Source organism: Oryctolagus cuniculus, chromosome 9, assembly GCF_051225735.1.
Source record: "Oryctolagus cuniculus isolate XC-2025 breed Fujian yellow rabbit chromosome 9, ASM5122573v1, whole genome shotgun sequence".
Classification (NCBI taxonomy): Eukaryota; Metazoa; Chordata; class Mammalia; order Lagomorpha; family Leporidae; genus Oryctolagus; species Oryctolagus cuniculus.
Window position 1 is genome coordinate 89,491,891 of NC_142875.1, and position 8,751 is coordinate 89,500,641.

Consider the following 8,751-nt stretch of genomic DNA (forward strand, 5'->3'; position numbering starts at 1 on the left):
CCCCACTCTCTTTTTACTGTGCCCCCCTTGCATTCTGTCCTCTCTGAGATAACGTATTCTCTGACTAACTGCCTCCTCTTTTTCGACAAACCCTAAAATCCTAAAACCTGACATAGTGGAACCACATCTTGCACTCTACTCTAACATCTTAATCCTCCCTTGTACAATATTAAAGGTACTGTCAAGATGTGAAATGGTGCTAAAATTTAAGTTATGATAATGTAAAATTCTGCTGATACAAATGTCCAAAAGTTACAAAGCTCTAATCATCCTGTTGTATTTATATCAGCCATGATGGTTAAATGCTTTATAAAATCTTCCAGATGCTTTCTAAAATACTATATGAAGTAAGCAAGTGCCTCTTCTTTTTGGCTAATGAGCTTATAGTTTTTAACGTGGCTATTTAAAGTCTTTTTTTTTTTTTTTGACAGACAGAGTGGACAGTGAGAGAGGGAGAGAGAAAGGTCTTCCTTTGCCGTTGGTTCACCCTCCAATGGCCACCGCAGCCAGTGCGCTGCGGCCGGCACACCGCGCTGATCCGATGGCAGGAGCCAGGTGCTTTTCCTGGTCTCCCATGGGGTGCAGGGCCCAAGGACTTGGTCCATCCTCCACTGCATTCCCTGGCCACAGCAGAGAGCTGGCCTGGAAGAGGGGCAACCGGGACAGAATCCGGCGCCCCGACCGGGACTAGAACCCGGTATGCTGGCGCCGCAAGGCGGAGGATTAGCCTAGTGAGCCGTGGCACCAGCCTAAAGTCTTTTTTCATCCACAGTTTTGTTATCTCCTCCAGACACTAAAAGTCAGGTTTACTACTCATGGAAATTAAAACATTGTTGGTTCTGTGTTTAAATGTATCCTCTTCCAGGTTCCAAAGCCTTTTTCCCACCGGACTGTATTCAGTATTCCCACTTCTACTGTATTCAGTACTTTGGGACAGCTCTGTAAACAGACAAAGTCAAAGTTTAGTAATGGACTACAAGTTCCAACTGAGAAACAGTATAGTTGATTCAGATTACTAAAAGCAGGAAGTAACTCTAATCAATCTGTGCTAATTAAAAAAAAAAGCAGTTAAAGATTTTTTAAAAACTATTATTGAAACAATTTTCTTGTTCTGTCCTGTAATGTATGTTATATGTTATATGTGTATACATATTGTATATTTACGTGGAAAAATTTATTAAAAGCTCTGTTTTAATTGGCTTACACTTGTGTTAGATATTCAAGAAATATTTCAAACTACATGTACTCTTTTATTATTATTAATTTATTTGAAAGGCAGAGTTACAGAGAGGCAAAGACAGAGTGAGATAGAGAGGTCTTCCATCTGCTGGTTCACTCCCCAGATGGCCACAAAGGCTGGAGCTGGGCTGATCCGAAGCCAGGAGCCAGGAGCTTCTTCTGGGTCTCCCACACGGGTGCAGGAGTCCAAGGACTTGAACCATCTTCTACTGCTTTCCCAGGCCATAGCAGAGAGCTGGATCAGAAGTGGAGCAGCCAAGACTCAAACAGGTGCAGGCAGCAGCTTTACCCACCATGCCACAGTGCCGGCCCCATGGCTTTAGTTTTTGATGTGGAAGCCTTGGCTTCAGACAGGAAGTCATGACAGAAGCCAGCCTCTGAAGAGTCCTGTCAGCTCTGCTAACAACTGGGCCAATGGAACCAGGACTGCCCCAGGATTGAAGGACTCCCACATCAGATCCTATTGGCCTTCACTCTGCCCAGCTTCCGTAGTAACGTAGCTAGGTAATGAAAGTCAACAGGGTGCCTTCCCTAAGGAGGTTCACACCTCCCTTATGATGTCTCTTCCAGCATCCCAGGGTGAAGCGATAGATAAGTCTGGGCCTCATATATACTTGGCCAGGCTTCGACACTCACCTGATTATTATAAAGCCCCTCCTGTCAGTTTCTATTTGCCTCTCAATAGGAAAACTTCCTCGTGGTTTGGACAGCACCTTTTCTTAGATCCTCTAATAATGACTCTGTCCTTTGTTTTAGACGCTGTGGATTTAATCGCTTGTTAGTTTTGTTTTCTCCAGGCAATGAATTTCTAGATAGCCATGCACATGAAACCTCAAATGGAGACAGTTTGTGTGAGCTGGCGCTGCAGCCCAACTTCTGCTGGAGGTCACCGTCTGCTGGAGCCCTGTCTTGACCACGGGTCCCTACTTCACCCTTACTCAACTTGGAGAAGTCAGAGCAGTCCTTGCACCAACCCCTGGCAGCAGGCAAGATTTCCATAAGCAGAGGGAGGCAATAAGGGAGCCCAGGACTAGAAGCAGGCCATCCCATAGTTTCTTGCCAGTACCAACACACTAACCAAAACGGGAGCGTTCAGGCACACACCTGTCTTCCCACTAACTGGAAAAGACTCTTGCTTTCTTATATTCTTTGTCCTCCTCATTTTTGCCATTTTTCCACAATGGGTGATGTTTCTGTTTTTATTTTTTCTAAAAAACTTATTTATTTATTTATTTATTTGAAAGGCAGAGTTAGAGAGAGGCAGAAGCAGAAAGAGAAACAGGTCTTCTATCTGCTGGTTCACTTCCTAGATGGCCGCAATGGCTAGAGCTGCACCCATCTGAAGCCTGGAGCTAAGAGCCAGGAGTTTCTTCTGGGTCTCTCATGTGGTTGAAGGGGCTCAAGGACTTGGGCCATCTTCCTCTGCTTTCCCAGGCCTCAACAGATGGCTGGATCGGAAGTGGAGCAGCCGAGACTCAAACCAGCACCCATATGGAATGCTGGCATTGCAGGCAACGGCTTTACTTGCTATGCCACAGCACTGGCACTTGTGGGAAATGTTTCTAACATCTCATTTTATCCTCACAATCATAGTACTCTTAATCTTACCATGTGTAAGTAACATTTCAAAACTTCTTACAGGAATGAATGGCTGCTATATCCCAAGCCATCACACAGGAACAACACAAGACTCTTCTTCAATCAGTTCAATCCCCTCTCCATGCCAACACCCCATATTAGAAGGAAGTAGGCAGAAACTGGTGTCCCATCTCCTTATCCAAACTCAGAGTCAGGACTGATGGAACAAGGGCATAAACCTCAGCCATTTTAGGTTTGTGCCTGAAAGTAGATAAAAATGCCATTTTACCCCTTATCCCTGCTTTCTTTCAAGAGACCAGTTCAGTCTTACACCCACTTGCTCTCCACCCCACCCCCTTCATTCTTCTCCAGGTTTGAAAGCCCATGGGAAAACTTGAGGAACCTGTGTGGAGAAGCTAACCTCCACCTACTGCCCCCTCCGACAGACCCTTACCCACCAAAGATATAAAAAGGCCCATACTGCTGGGTCTGGGCCCTCTGCCATGGGTTCAGTCAGTGCGCACACTGGCAAGTGGTCACCCACTGTCGCTCCCCCTCTTCGCGGAGGAACGACACAGGACCTTGCGCTGTTCTTTTGTCTGCTCGGCCCTCCCCGGGTTTGCTGCTGGTTCTTCCCGGGTTGGCTACCGACCCTTCCACCTCCGTGGACGGGGGAGCGGCACACCGCCGGCTGGCTCTCTCGGGGGCTGCTCAGGTGTTCCTTCAGATAGATGTTCCTCATGCATGTTGTCTCTCTCCTCCTATATAGTCCTCTTCCACCAGTCCCAACTCTGCTACCCACACGCCGAGTACGCTGCTCTCCTCCAATCAGGAGCAGCTCCTGCAGGTTACTGGTCGAACTGGAGGCAGCTGTGTAGAAGCTGTTTACTCCTCTCCCAGCGCCATATTGTGGGAGAGCAGATGCATAGAATAAGTCTTAATTCCAGTAACAGTCTAGTCCGAGTTGCTCCCCACAACCCACCTCTGTAAATTTATTTTCCTTGAATAAATTCATTCTGGCTGTTCTTCACAGGCTCTGTGCACAGAAAGGAGAGGTCCAGAGCTGTGGCAATGGGTCCTTGAAGGCAGTGTGGGCCCCTCCACTTCCCAGAGCCCCCTCTGTGGGGATTTGTTTCCCAGGGGAAGTCAGAGGCCTTAGCTCCTGCAGGTGGAGGGGACAAGATACCTACAAGGCAGGTACAAGGAATGACCCAGAGCCATAGTCAGGGTAGGATGGGCCAGGCGCAGGGGTCACCTGTGAGCTGTCAGCTGCCTCCCTGCATCTCAGAGCTCAGTCTGCAGGCTCAGGGGATGCGGGCTCTGTCTTCACGTCTTCTGCCTGCCGTGAGAGCCTGAGCAAGGCCTGTAGCAATGCCAAGTACTACCCCGCTGCAAACGTGAAACACCTGGAGAAAAGCTAATTTTCTAGTTAAGGTGGGTGGATGATGGAAGCAACTGGGGGTGGGCGGTGGGGAGAGGTCATGTGGTGGCAGCTGAGGTGAGGGGAAGAGGTGCTGGGAAGGGGGCAGCCACCACACAGAAGACCGTGTGCGTTTCACGTATTCCCAGGCATGCTTTAGCATCTCCTTTTATACATAGGACATAGGAAAGGTCACTCTGGGGCCCCAGGATGGTGTGAGCCAATGGCCAGCTGTCTGGTGGGGAGCCCTGGCCTCCTGCCTAGTTGCAAACCAGGAAATCCAGGACCTCACCCAAGGCTTTTGTAGGTTGGATTCCTTTTCTGCTTCTGTGAGCCTGCCTTGCCCATTCCGACTTTTTGCCTCATAGACTCAGCCTGCACCAGGCAGTGTGTTCAGAGGTGTTCCCATCCCACTGTGATTATCCGCATTTCACAGGTAAGAAAACTGAGCCTCAGACTGGTTAGCCGCTGTGCCCAGGGCCACACAGCTTATATGAGGCAGGGCTGAGAAACCAAACTCCAAAGACAGCGCTCTGAACCACTAAGCAGGAGACCTCACACCCGGCTCCTGATGGCCCCTGTTACCCACACACTCCGTCTGCCCTCCATACACTCAGTGTCAGTGGTGTGACCCTCTCCCTGGCTCGGCTGTACGGCTGCCTCCTGGAGAAGCCACTGGGGGTCTCTGTGTTTGTGCTGGGCTTATGGCCCCACCTGTGTACTCGCCTGCCCCAGTGCTCTCCTTCTGGGCTCTCAGTCTAAACCTGTCCTGAGAGATGGAGGGAGAACTCTCTCACATCTGTGTAAAAGAAAACAAACCCAGGAACCGAACAACCTTGAAAAGGAAAAGGAGGGTTGCCTTAACCGCGAGTGAATCAAGACAAGACCCAGGACAAAGCCGCTGTAATGAAAGTGGTTCAGGGGACGTGAGCGATGGTGCGAGGCGCACTGGCCTGGCAGCACTGGACCTGTGAAGAGTGGGAGGTTCGGCAGACACAGCTCCCAGTGTGCCAGCAGGAGAGCCTGCGGATCCTAAAGACATCCGGGCCATGCTGCTAGGGCTGCCCCGGGGCCGACACTCAGGCACCTGGATTGGCAGAAAACTTTTGTGTCTGCTGCTTGGCCACTAGGGACATGCTGAAGGCCATGGTAGCTTCTGGCTCCAAGCTGGGAAAACAGCTGTGGATACTGGGAAATTGGTGAGTGATGAGATGGTCATGGAGCTGACTGAGAAGGCTCTGGAGCCCCCTTCACGAGAATGATTTTCTGCTAGATGGTTTCCCTCAGACGATGAGGGAAAAGAGGGAAGAGACGATGATGGAGAAGAGGGAAGAGAAGCTTGGTTCTGTGATTGAATTCAGCATCCCAGACTCCTTGCTGATCCAGAGAATCACAGGAAGGCTGATTCACCCAAGTGGCCATTCCTATCACTAGGGATTCAACCCCCGAAAGAACCCTTGAAAGATAGCATCACTGGGGAATCTTTGATCTGTCGATCAGATCAGAAAGCTTTGAAAATCTGCCTGGAGGCCTACCTTACTCAGACCACCCCAACTGTGGACTACAGGCAACGGGGAATCCACTCTGCCATCGACATGTCCCAGACCCCTGATGTCGTTTCTGCAAGCATCCTTGCAGTCTTCTCCAAAGCCACATGACAGTAACAGAAGGCCAGACAAGATCACACCACTGCTCATAACCCTGCCACATGAGCCCTGCTCTTAGGGCAGAGGGGAAGGGTGGAGATGGAGGGCTGGTGAGGAGCGCAAGTGTTTGGAAGAGCAGCAGTGTTCTCATAGTGAGGCAGCTTCTTTTACATTCAGGTGAGTTTTAAAAGTGTAAGCAAAAGGGAAGAGTAATCAAAAAGCACACTCTTTTGAGAGATTGGGTACAAATAGAGAGAAGCAATCGTATTTCAAAGGAATTGAGTTTTCATTCTCTTGAACTGGTGATGATATATTTTTAAAGCCTGTGCCCTAAGACCTCAGCTTTTATCTCAGAACTTCGTGGATTACCAGGCCAAGAATACAGGAAATGGTACTGGGGTCTGTGTGTCCTGCAGCATGGTACAGGAAGCATTTTGAATATTCACCTTGGTTCCCCACATCATCAGATCAGAAAGTCATCTGCATGTCTGTGAGATCTGGGGGGTTCATGCACACAGGTGCTGGCTCAGCAAATCAAATTTACTGGCATAATGGGAGACTGGACTCAGTCCCTTCCTCTGATGTCCCACTGATTTTGCCAGTCCCCCTGCCCTCCTGGCTAAGCCCTCAGCATCCACTCAATGCAGTGCTACACTTTTCATCCGTGGTGTGTGAAGAGTACCTTTAAACTAACGAGCAAGGGTCCTATGCTATATCATCCAAAGACTGGCCTTTCCACTCTCAATGCCTGTGATTGGGATAACTCAATAGCACTGTGATGACTTGTCTTCGGTGAATTGCCTTTCTTAACTCACCAAATGCTGCCTTGTTCGACTTGTTGGCAAAGTATATGAAAAATTTGAAGAAAAAAAAATGTAGTGCAGTGGGGTGGACATTTGGCCCAAGCCAAATGGTTTAGGAAAACCATGACCCACATCAGAGTACCTGAATTCCATGCCTGGCTCTGATTCCTACTAATGCAGAACCTGGGAGGCCGCCATTATGGTTCAAGTGCTTGGGTCTCTGCCACCCATGTGGGGATCCCCGGATAAAATCCTCAGCTGTCTTCGGCCTAGCCCAGTTGTTGGAAGAGCTCTCTTTGTCTCTGTGCCTCTCAAATAAATAAAATAATAAAAGGCAAGTGATGCAGCATGAATATGACAGCCAGCAGACATTGGCAAGACAGAGCACTCAGGCATGGAGACTGTGAATCATTGCAGAACAATGAATTGTTTGTAAATATGTTGGGACCATGAGCTCACCCAAGAAGGAAAGTGAAGCATGTTATTCTATGTAACACTACAAGTAAAAACAAACTCTGGATGAATTAAAGACTTAGGGGCAGGTATTGTGGGCAGCAAGTGAAGCCACCATTTGGGACACCACCTCCTACATTGCAGGGCCAGTCTGAGCCTTGGCTACTTTGCTTCTGATCCAGTTTTAGTGCAAAGGCAATAAAGGGTGGCTCAAGGACTTAGGCCCTTGCCACACATTATGGAAGACCAGAATAGAGTTCCTGGCTTTGGCCTGGCCCAGATCTGGCTATTGTGGGCATTTGGGGAGTGAACTTCCAGATGGAAGATCTCTCTCCATCTCTCCCTCTTTGTCATTCTGCCTTTCATATGAATAAAACTGTCAAAAGAGACTTAGATATACATTTTGCAGCAGTGTTAGAGGCTGCATCAGGTAGGCCTTGTGAAAGTGCACCTCACTAACCCCTACCACAACCCTGGACCCCTGCAGCTGCCCTATTTCTCTGCCCCTCAGAGGACCCAGCCAGCCCCTTGTTCCTGGCAGCTCCTGATGCCCAGGACCCCTGCCCACAGCCCACTGGCCAAGCCTGTCCGTAGAACCAGGCATAGGGTGGCAGCTGGCAAGAGCTCCCCATGGCCAGGCCCTCCACTCGGACTGTTCCATCCAGGAGAGGAACCAGCTCACAGTGGTGCGGTCAAGTGTGAGTGGGCACTCCCCATCCACTCCACCCAGTCTTGTTTGGAGATTCCTATGAGGGTGCTTCCAAAATTTCAAGGATAAGTGGAATTTAAAAATCAATTTATGGGGCCAGCATTGTGGCATAGCTGGTAAAGCTGCTGCCTGTGATGCTAGCATTGCATATGAGCAGTGGCTTGAATCCCGCTGCTTCACTTCCACCACCCAAATATTTGAGCCCCTTTATCCACGTGGGAGGAGACCATAAAGAAGCTCCTGGCACAGTCCCAGCCATAGAGGCCATTTGGGGAGTGAACCAGCAGATCGAAGATTCTCTCTCTCTCTCTATCTCTGTCTCTCTCTGTAACTCTGACTTTGAAATACATAAAATAAATCTTTAAAAAAAGATCAATTTATTTGATGTAGAAACTTGTTTTGAAATCCACACATTTTCTGTGAACTTGGGAAAACCCCTTTGTAATGCATGAATTTCAAACTTCTTGCACCACAATAATGGGCCACTTCATTCCATTTTCCCCCAGACTTTTGGAAGTGCCCTTGTGACAAAGCAGGGTTCAGTAGGTGACAGAATGACCTGGCCAGATGTCTTGGGTACAGTCACGGAAGGAGGGTTTGGAGTCCTGAGAGCAGCATGGGGTAGGGGGTGGGTTGGGCCAGGGTTCCATCAGTCTTCTCAGTCACCACAGGGTGCATATGTCAGAAAAGATGGATTCTGATGAGTTTCCAATGATTTTAATTGAATCGTCCAAGAGTTAATGCAGAAGGACAGCAGCCAGCACTGCCACTCAAGGTGACATCCATGGTGGCATCAGCAGAGTGGGCTGAAAGTGGACACAGCTTGCCATGAATGTGTCTTGCTTTCAAGAGCAAGGATGGCCCCTTCACCAGGTTCACCTCACAAGGAAAAGGACAAGAAAG

At 48.9% G+C, this 8,751-nt stretch overlaps 1 pseudogene; it reads left to right on the forward strand.

Moving 5' to 3' along the window:
- Window positions 1-4,298: 4,298 nt before the first annotated feature.
- LOC138843837 (adenylate kinase 2, mitochondrial pseudogene) lies at window positions 4,299-6,033 on the forward strand (annotated as a pseudogene).
- Window positions 6,034-8,751: the final 2,718 nt, after the last annotated feature.